Consider the following 13,437-nt stretch of genomic DNA (forward strand, 5'->3'; position numbering starts at 1 on the left):
GCTGCTCTCTGGCGAAGGTGTGGGCTGTCTCCAGGCGGTCCTGGAGTCTCCGGGCATACTCCGGCCCCGGGGAAACATGGGGGCTATCCAGGGGCCGACCAAACGCCATCTCCGCAGGGGTACGGATCTCTCTCCCCAGCATGAGGAGGGCAGGCGTGCAGGAGGTGGAGTCTTGGACAGCGGAGCGGCATGCCATGAGGACCATAGGCAGGTGCTTGTCCCAGTCACGCTGGTGTTTGGAAGAGACGATGGCCAGCTGCTGTCCAAGCGTTTTGTTGAAGCGCTCCACAAGGCCATCACTTTGAGGATGGAGAGGAGTAGTGCGGGTCTTGTGCATACCCAGCCTCTCACACATGGTGGCGAACACACGGGACTCAAAGTTTCTGCCTTGGTCGCTGTGGATGGACTCTGCAGCTCCAAACCTGCTGAACATCCCCGCTGTCAGGGCGTCGACGATGGTCTCTGCCTCCTGGTCAGGCAGAGCATAGGCCTCGGGCCATTTTGTGAAATAGTCCATGGCCGTGAGCACCCAGCGGTTTCCACTGTCTGTGGTGGGGAACGGCCCAACTACATCCACTCCCACCCTCTCCATGGGAGCCCCCACTGGGAACTGTTGGAGCTGAGCATGAGAGCGGCCTGGGGGGCCCTTTCTCGCTGTGCAGTTGTCACAGCGGCGGCAAAAGTCTTCCACATCCCTCTTGTGCTGCCCCCAGTAAAAGCCCTGACGGAGGCGGCGCAGTGTTTTTTGTGACGCCAAAGTGTCCAGTCCCCACCCCCCCCATGAGTACTCTGGAGCACAGCCTCCTGCAATGCTTTTGGGACCACCACCTGCCACCTCTCCTCCCCCGTAGCTGACTCCTTCCATGCCCGCTGTAACACGCCATCAGCCAGCCGCAGTCGCTCAAACTTTGACCACAACCCTTTGGTCGCGAGTGAGAGCGCTGTCACCTCTTCCCATGGTGGCCTCACCTGCACCTCTACCCACTGTAGCACTGGCTGTAGGTCTGTGTCCCGTCCCTGCTGCTGCCCCCCATTCAGCCACGTCGACAGTCTGCAGCTCACAGCAGACAGGCCCACTCGCCCGACACACTGTGGCACAGACCCCCTCCTCTGCACACAGCTCTCTCCCGTCCCTCTCTCCGTTCACAGTGGCGGCAGCCGTCTGCAGTACAGGGCCGACGGGACATGGCGTCGGCGTTGGAGTGGCGTGCCCCTGCCCTGTGCACCACCGTGAAGTCATACGGCTGAAGCTCCTCCAACCAGCGTGCCACCTGCCCCTCTGGCTCTCTGAAAGACATGAGCCACTGGAGAGCAGAGTGGTCAGTCCTTACAGTAAAGGGCAGACCACCCAGGTAGTACTTGAAGTGTTTGACGGAAGCCACAACAGCCAAGAGCTCCCGCCGGGTGACACAGTAGCGGCGCTCATGTTTGTCAAATGTTTTGCTGAAGTACGCCACCGCTCTCTCCCCCTCTGGCCCCACCTGGGCCAGCACCCCACCCATGCCCACATTGCTCGCGCCTGTGTCCAGGATAAAGGGCAATGTGAGGTCAGGGGGGGCGAGCACGGGGCCTCGATCAGTGCACGTTTGAGGGTGTTGAACGCCTCCTCACACTCCACTGTCCAAGTGAAAGCCTTGTCCTTCGGCAGCAGGCGGTTCAGTGGAGCAGCAACGCTTGAGAAGCCCCGTACAAACCTCCTGTAGTACGAGGCCAGGCCCAGGAAGCTCTTCAGCTGACGCTGGTCGGTGGGGGTGGGCCAGTCTCTGACAGCCGCTACCTTGTCCTCCATGGTGCTGATCCCCTCCTTCCCCACTCGGTGGCCCAAGAAGGACACCTCTCTCCTCATGAAGTGGCACTTCTCGGGGTGGAGCTTCAGACCTGCGGCAGCCACCCTCTCCAGCACACACCGTAGCGCCCCCAGGGCTGACTGGAAGGAGCTGCCATGGGCCAGGATGTCATCGAGGTATACCAGACACTGCTGTCGGGGGATGCCATCCAGCACCCTGTCCATCAAACGCTCAAAAGTAGCTGGAGCGTTGCACAGGCCAAAGCACAGGACCTTGAACTGCCAGTGTCCTCTGTTAGTGGAGAACGCAGTTTTGGCTCTGGCCTCTGGGGAGAGGGGCACCTGCCAGTAGCCACTGCGGAGGTCTAGTGAGGAGAACCAGGAGGACCCCCTAACCAGGTCCAGCGACTCATCGATACGTGGTATGGGGTATGAGTCCTTCCTGGTTACCTCATTCAGCCGCCTGTAGTCCGCACAGAACCTCAGCTTGCCCCCTTCTTCGGAACCATGACGACTGGCGCCGCCCAGGGGCTGTCTGAGGGCTCAATGAAGTCTGCCCGCTGCATCTCCAACACAGCCTTGTCTGCCGCCTCCTGGCGTGCCAGCGGGATACGGCGGGGACGCATCTTGATAGGTCGAGCATCACCTGTGTCGATCTCATGCTGCACCAGATGAGTCTGACCCACCTCTTCCTTACTCAGCGCAAAGCTGTCTCTGAATTCAAACAGCAACTGCCTCAACCGTTCCTTCTGCTCGGGGTCAAGACCAACACAGTTCCTCCCCCATATCTCCCTCACTGCAGACAGTGTCCTCTCCCCTCCCATCTGGGGTAGCTGGGCTGGGGGGGCGCGGCCCGGGCTCACAGAGGACTGTGTCGTGGAGGTAGCTGGGGGGAATGTAACGCAACGCCGTAGGTGACAGGGGGGCTGGGGAAAAGTCACACCCAGATGTGGGGGGAGGGGGGGCAGCCATGAGTCTCTGCTGCTTTAACTGTTGGAGTAAAGGGTTTGTTGGGTTGAGTGAATGTGACATTAGGGGCCATGGTGACCTCCGGCCCTCCCTGGAAGCTCAGTGTGCCCCTATTTAGGTCTAACTGGCAGCCTGTGCTCCTAAGAAAGTCCAACCCCAGGATACAAGGGTCCTGCACAGCCGCCACCCACACAGGATGACGCACAGTCCTGCCCCCTACTGTCAGAGTCATTATTCCCTTCCCTTTCATGGGTGCCAGCTCACCTGTGACTGTGCGGAGCTGCACAGTTGTAGGCTCACACTGAGTCCAACCTGGCACAATATCTGGCCTCACCAGGGTTACTGTGGACCCAGTGTCCACCAGGGCGGAGCAGGGCACCTCCTCCACAGTGACAGGGACATGACAAAAGTCCCCAACACAGGTCCGGCCCACCACAACAACAGGCTCCATCCACTTGCCCTCGTCTGCTTCTGGGGGAAGTGGAGCCTTGCTTCCCCGTCTGTGCCGGTGTGCTCCTCCTGAAGAAGATGGTGGTTGGGATAGAAAGCCAGGGGTCCGCACTACCCGGTCTATGCGGACCCCGAGCCGTTTCCCTGAGCTCTGGGGGACATGGGGCAATCTCGGCGCAGATGGCCTGGCTGGCCACAACCCCAGCAGACCCTGGGACCAGGGCGTGTGTTTCGTGCCGCCTGTAGCGACACAGCACGAATGAGTTCTGTCATTTCAGCCACCCATGCAGGCTTTTCCGGCTCCGGGCTGCTCTGCCCCCAGCTCGCACAGAGGGTCTGTCTCCCTGCACCCCCACCAAAGCCCCAGCTGAAGCCCCAGCCCACACCAGCTCCCCTCTCCAAAGCCATCTCCAAGGCTACCTGCAATGACTCAGGATGAGCCAGCTGGGTCTGTATGCGCAGCTCCGTAGGAGAGAGCGCCTGTATGAACTGGTCCCGTGCTAGCTCGCTCTGCACGGAGGGGGGCATGTGAGCATATGCCCGCCGAGAGAGGCTCTCAATGTCATTAGCTAGCACCCGTAGAGGCTCTCCAGGCTGCCTGCGTCTATTACTCAGTTCGGAGCGCAGTAGCCCGGGCTGTACACACTGTCCATAGCGCCTCCTCAGTGCTCCCACTAAAGCACCATAATCACGTCTGTCCTCGGGGCTAATCAATATCAAACAGGCCAGAGCTTCATCCGTGAGGCATAAAGCCAACTGCAGTGCCCTATCTTCATCCGACCACCCCCTAAAATGAGCTAACAGTTCAAACTGAGCATGAAAAGCTTCCCAATCCGCCTTACCGGAATACTTCGGGGTCTTAACGGATACGGACGCAGCCGGGAACTGGGCGCCGCCATGTTTGTTTACATCCTGAGCCCCAGATTCCTCGTCCCGCCGCGTCGACGTCACCCCTTCGGTCCGCCCACCAGAATCCGCGCGAAACACAGTCGACGAAGCACTCATGCCCGCTTCAGCCGCCATCACTCTAACGTCCTCCCTCAAGCGGCCTCTGGGCTCCGATGCCCTGGCGATCTCCTCAGCCAGAACCGCCGACGTCCATGCACACGCACCTCCTTGGCCATAATCGTCCCCTACCTCCACCTTCACTTTCGGAATCCCTCGAAGCATCTTCAACCCCCGTTCTCACCTACGGTAGCTAGCCACAGAAGTCAGCTAGCTAGCTGGCTAACTTTTATCAACGTTTTTACTTCTGACACCAATGTGATGACCTGACTAGATCATAAAATAACAACTGTCCAGACAGAGGATTGAGTTTACGAATGGACGGTTTATTAAACCAACTTTACACAGGCTACTGTTTGGCCGTAGCCCACGCCAAATAAATGAAAGATAACCCACAAGCCAATCGTGACCTTCTCTTGTGAAGACCAGACGTAAAGAGAGAGAGAACAAAGGCTAAACCTGGTCTTAACTTCCAATGCTCCATCCCCCTGCCCAACCCCCCTCCACGCCACTCCGCCAACCGCCAGGATGCCCGGCATCAGAACATTCCAGGCATTCCCGTGATTGGCAGATAGCAGGTTGATTGACATGTCGGACCCCGCGAACACTGGGTACTGGTAGGTACAACACAACCATCTACTAGCCTAACACATAACACACAGCTGTCTGTGCGGGTCGCTACAATATATTTTTTTGTAATAATTTTTTAAGGGGTAGATCAGCTTTAATATTGCAGATAGATTGTAGCTTCCATCAATGTAACTGTCTGCATCACTTCCAATCCCCCATATATTTTTTTGCAAATATATATATATATATATATACACTACCAGTCAGAAGTTTTAGAACACCTACTCATTCAAGGGTTTTTCTTTATTTTCACTATTTTCTATATTGTAGAATAATAGTGAAGACATCAAAACTAGAAATAACACATATGGAATCATGTAGTAACCAAAAAAGTGTTAAACAAATCAAAATATATTTTATATTTGAGATTCATCAAATAGCCACCCTTTGCCTTGATGACAGCTTTGCACACTCTTGGCATTCTCTCAACCAGCTTCATGAGGTAGTCACCTGGAATGCATGTGGGCCTTCTTAAAAGTTAAATTGTGTAATTTCTTTCCTTCTTCATGCGTTTGAGCCAATCAATTATGTTGTGACAAGGTAGGGAGGGTATCCAGAAGATAGTCCTATTTGGTAAAATACATATTATGGCAAGAACAGCTCAAATAAGCAATGAAAAATGACAGTCCATCATTACTTTAAGACATGAAGGTCAGTCAATACTGAACATTTCAAGAACTTTGAAAGTTTCTTCAAGTGCAGTTGCAAAAACCATCAAGCGCTATGATGAAACTGGCTCTCATGAGGACCGCCACAGGATTGGAAGACCCAGAGTTACCTCTGCTGCAGAGGATAAGCTCATTAGAGTTACCAGCCTCAGAAATTGCAGCCCAAATAAATGCTTCACAGAGTTCAAGTAACAGACATATCTCAACATCAACTGTTCAGAGGGGACTGTGTGAATCAGGCCTTCATGGTCGAATTGCTGCAAAGAAACCACTACTAAAGGACACCAATAAGAAGAAGATACTTGTTTGGGCCAAGAAATACGAGCAATGGACATTAGACCGGTGGAAATCTGTCCTTTGGTCTGGAGTCCAAATTGGAGATTTTGGGTTCCAACCGCCGTGTCTTTGTGAGATGCGGTGTGGGTGAACGGATGATCTCCGCATGTGTATTTCCCATCGTAAAGCATGGAGGAGGAGGTGTTATGGTGTGGGGGTGCTTTACTGGTGATACTGTCAGTGATTTATTTAGAATTCAAGGCACACTTAACCAGCATGGCTACCACAGCATTCTGCAGCGATACGCCATCCCATCAGGTTTGGGCTTAGTGGGACTATCATTTGTTTTTCAACAAGACAATGACCCAACACACCTCTAGGCTGTGTAAGGGCTATTTTACCAAGAAGGAGAGTGATGGAGTGCTGCATCAGATGCTGCATGAGATGGTTTGGGATGAGTCGGACGGCAGAGTGAAGGAAAAGTAGCCAACAAGTGCTCAGCATATGTGGGAACTCCTTCAAGACTGTTGGAAAAGCATGCAGGTGAAGCTGGTTGAGAGAATGCCAAGAGTGTGCAAAGCTGTCATCAAGGCAAAGGGTGGCTATTTGATGAATTTTTTTGATGAATTTTTTTGGTTACTACATGATTCCATATGTTTTTTCATAGTTTTGATGTCTTCACTATTATTCTACAATGTAGAAAATAGTAAAAATAAAGAAAAACCCTTGAATGAGTAGGTGTTCTAAAACTTTTGACAGGTAGTGTACATACACATACATACATATATACCGTTGAAGTCGGAAGTTTACATACACCTTAGCCAAATACATTTAAACTCAGTTTTTCACAATTCCTGACATTTAATCCTAGTAAAAATTCCCTGTCTTAGATCAGTTAGGAACAGTTAGGAATCAAATGTCAAAATGATAGTAGAGAGAATGATTTATTTCAGCTTTTATTTCTTTCATCTCATTCCCAGTGGGTCAGAAGTTTACATACACTCAATTAGTATTTGGTAGCATTGCCTTTAAATTGTTTAACTTGGGTCAAATGTTTCGGGTAGCCTTCCACAAGCTTCCCACAATAAGTTGGGTGAATTTTGGCCCATTCCTCCTGACAGAGCTGGTGTAACTGAGTCAGGTTTCTTGACTTTGTTGTCCTTAAGCCATTTTGCCACAACTTTGTGTCACGCTCGTCATACACAGATGAGGACCAAGGCGCAGCGTTGAATGCGAACATATTTATTTATATAATGATCACACGATCAAAACAACAAAACGATGACGTGACAGTCAATGGTCAAACACAAACCAACACGAACAAGAAACCACAAAGAATGAATGCCTAACGGCTACCTAAGTATGACTCCCAATCAGAGACAACGAGCTACAGCCGTCTCTGATTGGGAGCCACCCTGGCCAACATAGATATACACCAACTAGAACCAACACACATGAAAACTCACACCCTGGCTCAACATACTAGAGTCCCCAGAGCCAGGGCGTGACAGTACCCCCCCCTAAAGGCGCGGACTCCGACCGCGCCAACCAAATACCACAGGGGGAGGGACCGGGTGGGCACTCCGCCTTGGCGGCGGATCCGGCTCGGGCATGATCCCCACTCGCTCTCTAACCCCCAAAGTACCCCTGGTCCGGTCTGGCCCTGCTGACCGGAGCTGGACTGCACACTGGTGGAGCGGATTGCTCTAGCTCCGGCGTGAAGCAGCTGACCCGTGCTGAACCAGGCACCAGTGGAACAGGCACGGGCTGTGCCGGACTGACGACGCACACCACTGGCTTGGTGTGGGGAGCAGGAACGGCCCGAGCCGGGCTGACGCAAACGCACCCCTGACTTGGTGCGGGAGCAGGAGCGGGCCGAACCGGGCTGACGAAACGCACCACTGACTTGGTGCGGGGAGCAGGAACGGGCCGAGCCGGGCTGACGGGCGCACCACTGACTTGGTGCGGGGAGCAGGAACGGGCCGAGCCGGGCTGACGAGCGCACCACTGACTTGGTGCGGGGAGCAGGAACGGGCCGAGCCGGGCTGACGAAGCGCACCACTGACTTGGTGCGGGGAGCAGGAACGGGCCGAGCCGGGCTGACGAAGTGCACCACTGACTTGGTGCGGGGAGCAGGAACAGGCCGGACCGTACTGGGGACACACACCACTGGTCCTACGCAGGGATCTGGAATGGGCTGGACCGGACTGGTAACACACCCCAGTACCTCTCGCCGTGCCTCTACACCTTCCATCCCCTCTTCGACCAGTGGCCCCCGTAACCTGGCGGCCTCCTCTGCCAACCCGCTGGGCCGCTCTGCCGCGGTCTCCTGCTGGCCCGTCGTCCACGGCGTTAGCCCCCCCCATAAAAATTTTCTGGGCGTCTCTCCTACCCGTGGACCAGGTCTCCATGTCCCTCGCCAGCCTTTCGCCCTTCTGCCTCCATGTCAAGCCCTTCTCTTCCTCACCCGGCTTGACCCAGTCGAGGAGGCGAAGGAGATCTGCTAGAGATCTCCCTGGCGATGGCTCCTGGACACGCTGCTTGGTCCAGTCTTGGTGGTTTCTTCTGTCACGCTCGTCATACACAGATGAGGACCAAGGCGCAGCGTTGAATGCGAACATATTTATTTATATAATGATCACACGATCAAAACAACAAAACGATGACGTGACAGTCAATGGTCAAACACAAACCAACACGAACAAGAAACCACAAAGAATGAATGCCTAACGGCTACCTAAGTATGACTCCCAATCAGAGACAACGAGCTACAGCCGTCTCTGATTGGGAGCCACCCTGGCCAACATAGATATACACCAACTAGAACCAACACACATGAAAACTCACACCCTGGCTCAACATACTAGAGTCCCCAGAGCCAGGGCGTGACACTTTGGAAGTATGCTTGGGGTCATTGTCCATTTGGAAGACCCATTTGCGACCAAGCTTTAACTTCCTGACTGATGTCTTGAGATGTTGCTTCAATATATCCACATAATTTTCCTTCCTCATGATGCCATCTATTTTGTGAAGTGCACCAGTCCCTCCTGCAGAAAACACCCCCACAGCATGATGCTGCCACCCCAGTGCTTCACGGTTGGGATGGTGTTCTTCGGCTTGCAAGCCGCCCCCTTTTTCCTCCAAACATAACAATGGTCATTATGGCCAAACAGTTATATTTTTGTTTCATCAGACCAGAGGACATTTCTCCAAAAGGTACAATCTTTGTCCCCATGTGCAGTTGCAAACCATAGTCTGGCTTTTTTATGGTGGTTTTGGAGCAGTGACTTCTTCCTTGTTGAGCGGCCTTTCAGGTAATGTCGATATAGAACTCGTTTTACTGTGGATATACAGTCAGGAAATAAGTATTTGATCCCCTGCTGACAAAGACAGTCTATACATTTAATGGTAGGTTTATTTGAACAGTGAGAGACAGAAATACAACAAAAAAATCCAGAATAACGCATGTCAAAAATGTTGATTTACATTTGCATTTTAATGAGGGAAATAAGTATTTGACCTCTCTGCAAAACATGACTTAGTACTTGGTGGCAAAACCCACAGAGGTCAGACGTTTCTTGTAGTTGGCCACCAGGTTTGCACACATCTCAGGAGGGATTTTGTTCCACTCCTCTTTGCAGATCTTCTCCAAGTCATTAAGGTTTCGAGGCTGACGTTTGGCAACTCGAACCTTCAGCTCCCTCCACAGATTTTCTATGAGATTAAGGTCTGGAGACTGGCTAGGCCACTCCAGGACCTTAATGTGCTTCTTCTTGAGCCACTCCTTTGTTGCCTTGGCCATTTGTTTTGGGTCATTGTCATGCTGGAATACCCATCCACGACCCATTTTCAATGCCCTGGCTGAGGGAAGGAGGTTCTCACCCAAGATTTGACGGTACATGGCCCCGTCCATCGTCCCTTTGATGCGGTGAAGTTGTCCTGTCCCCTTAGCAGAAAAACACCCCCAAAGCATAATGTTTCCACCTCCATGTTTGACGGTGGGGATGGTGTTATTGGGGTCATAGGCAGCATTCCACCTGCTCCAAACACGGCGAGTTGAGTTGATGCCAAAGAGCTCGAATTTGGTCTCATCTGACCACAACACTTTCACCCAGTTCTCCTCTGAATCATTCAGATGTTCATTGGCAACCTTCAGACGGCCCTGTATATGTGCTTTATTGAGCAGGGGGACCTTGCGGGCGCTGCAGGACTTCAGTCCTTCACGGCGTAGTGTGTTACCAATTGTTTTCTTGGTGACTATGGTCCCAGCTGCCTTGAGATCATTGACAAGATCCTCCCGTGTAGTTCTGGGCTGATTCCTCACCGTTCTCATGATCATTGCAACTCCACGAGGTGAGATCTTGCATGGAGCCCCAGGCCGATGGAGATTGACAGTTATTTTGTGTTTCTTCCATTTGCGAATGATCGCACCAACTGTTGTCACCTTCTCACCAAGCTGCTTGGCGATGGTCTTGTAGCCCATTCCAGCCTTGTGTAGGTCTACAATCTTGTCCCTGACATCCTTGGAGAGCTCTTTGGTCTTGGCCATGGTGGAGAGTTTGGAATCTGATTGATTGATTGCTTCTGTGGACAGGTGTCTTTTATACAGATAACAAACTGAGATTAGGAGCACTCCCTTTAAGAGTGTGCTCCTAATCTCAGCTCGTTACCTGTATAAAAGACACCTGGGAGCCAGAAATCTTTCTGATTGAGAGGGGGTCAAATACTTATTTCCCTAATTAAAATGCAAATCAATTGATAACATTTTTTACATGCGTTTTTCTGGATGTTTTTGTTGTTATTCTGTCTCTCACTGTTCAAATAAACCTACCATTAAAATTATAGACTGATCATTACTTTGTCAGTGGGCAAACGTACAAAATCAGCAGGGGATCAAATACTTTTTTCCCTCACTGTAGATACTTTTGTACCTGTTTCCTCCAGCATCTTCACAAGGTCCTTTGCTGTTGGTCTGGGATTGATTTACACTTCTCGCACCAAAGTACATTCATCTCTAGGAGACAGAACGCGTCTCCTTCCTGAGCGGTATGACGGCTGCGTGGTCCCATGGTGTTTATACTTGCGTACTATTGTTTGTACAGATGAACGTGGTACCTTCAGGGGTTTGGAAATTGCTCCCAAAGATGAACCAGACTTGTGGAGGTCTACAATAGTTTTTCTAAGGTCTTGGCTGATTTCTTGTGATTTTCCCATGATGTCAAGAAAAGAGGCACTGAGTTTGAAGGTTGGCCTTGAAATACATCCACAGGTACACCTCCAATTGACTCAAATGATGTCAATTAGCCTATCTGAACCTTCTAAAGCCATGACACCATTTTCTGGAATTTTCCAAGTTGTTTAAAGACAGTCAACTTAGTGTATGTAAACTTCTGACCCACTGGAATTGTGATACAGTGAATTATAAATTAAATAATCTGTAAACAATTGTTGGAAATATTACTTGTGTCATGTACAAAGTATATGTCCTAACCGACTTGCCAAAACTATAGTTTGTTAACAAGAAATTTGTGGAGTGGTTGAAAAATGAGTTTTAATGACTCCAACCTAAGTGTATGTAAACCTCTGACTTCAACTGTACATATAAATACATATACACACATATATATACTTTAGAAATATATATATTTTCCCTTATTACTTTCTAACCCTACCACCCCTCCCCTAATTGGAGTAAACTAGTGAGCAAAAACGCTTAGGCCTCTACTTCCAGCTTATACAGTGCCTTGCAAAAGTATTCATCCCGCTTGGCGTTTTTCCTATTTTGTTGCATTACAACCATGTACTTTGCTTCCTCCTTCAAAATATCATTTGGTGAATCATGGGTGACTTCCGACATTTGTAACCAGTTTCAGTAAATTATTTTTGATAGCATTTCTATGTTGAAGATAAATAAATTATTTGGTGCATTTTTCCCCATATTCCATTCTGTTAGCTTTATTTTTAAAATATATTACACTTGATCTTTCTTGAATAAGTTCCTCTGTTTCTTTTTGTTTTTCTTCTAACTTATTCTGAGCCTCTATGGTACAGTTTTTATTGCTATCTATCTGTTCTGTTAGACCTTCTATTTCCTTTGTTAGTATGGGTACTGAATTGCATGGCCTCTAAAGGCACATTTAAAAGTGTCCCATACAATAAGGGGATTTTCTGTACCTATGTTATGTCAGAAAAATGCAGTTATATATTCCTCTGTCATAGTTAAAAACAAGTTATCATCCAATAGGCTTCGATTCAATTTCCGATATCCTCGCCCACGTGGAAATTCAATAAGAGTATCGAGAATGACATAAGAAAGAAGTCAAGATGAGTAGCTTGATTGAGCCTCTGCCATGTATATCTCACAAGGTCAGGATATTTAAGCCTCCATATATCCACTAGTTCTAATATATCCATGACATTCATGATTTCCTTAAGAGCATGAGGGTGATAGTTTGTAGTTTGATTTCCTTTACGGTCCATTGAGGTATTTAAAACAGTATTATAATCTCCCACCATAATAATAGTCTTGTATTGCTTGCAGGGTTGATAATTTAGTATATATATTTTCAAAGAAGTGTGGATCATCATTAATTGGTTCGTAAAGGTTAATGAGTCATATCTGCTTATGGTCCAATAACATATTTAAAATCATCCATCTATCCATGTGTTGAGTGATTTTGAAGGAGTCAGGCACAGGAGGGTAAATCACAGAATAAAAGGTTTATTCTGTAACACAGCGGTACGCAGCAATGCGTTAAACACTCCAGTGCGGAAATACGCTGCACTGGAAAACAACAAGGCATACGGGTGAATATCCCGGCGATACAAAATACACAGAGCTCCACCGAGCTAATGTAACCTCCACAATAAACAATCACACACAAAGACAAGGGGGCAGAGGGAACACTTATACAGGTACTGATGAGGGGATATGAACCAGGTGTGTGTAATAAACAAGACAAAACAAATGGAATGATGAGATGAGGAGTGGAAGTGGCTAGAAGGCCGGTGACGACAAAACGCCGAAGCCTGCCCGAACAAGGAGAGGAGGCCCTTTTTAAAATGTTTAGTTTTATTTCACCTTTATTTAACCAGGTAAGCCAGTTGAGAACAAGTTCTCATTTACAACTGCGACCTGGCCAAGATAAAGCAAAGCAGTGCGATAAAAACAACAACACAGAGTTACATATGGGGTAAAAAAACATAAAGTCAAAAAATACAACAGAAAATATATATACAGTGTGTGCAAATGTAGCAAGTTATGGAGGTAAGGCAATAAATAGGCTATAGTGCAAAATAATTACAATTAGTATTAACACTGAAATGCTAGATGTGCAAGAGATTATGTGCAAATAGAGATACTAGGGTGCAAAAGAGCAAAATAAATAACAATATAGGGATGAGGTAGTTGGGTGGGCTAATTTCAGATGGGCCGTGTACAGGTGCAGTGATCGGTAAGGTGCTCTGACAACTGATGCTTAAAGTTAGTGAGGGAGATAAGAGTCTCCAGCTTCAGAGATTTTTGCAATTCGTTCCAGTCATTGGCAGCAGAGAATGGAAGGAATGGCGGCCAAAGGAGGTGTTGGCTTTGGGGATGACCACTGAGATATACCTGCTGGAGCGCAGACTACGGGTGGGTGCTGCTATGGTGAC

This window comes from Coregonus clupeaformis, chromosome 10, assembly GCF_020615455.1.
Source record: "Coregonus clupeaformis isolate EN_2021a chromosome 10, ASM2061545v1, whole genome shotgun sequence".
NCBI lineage: Eukaryota > Metazoa > Chordata > Actinopteri > Salmoniformes > Salmonidae > Coregonus > Coregonus clupeaformis.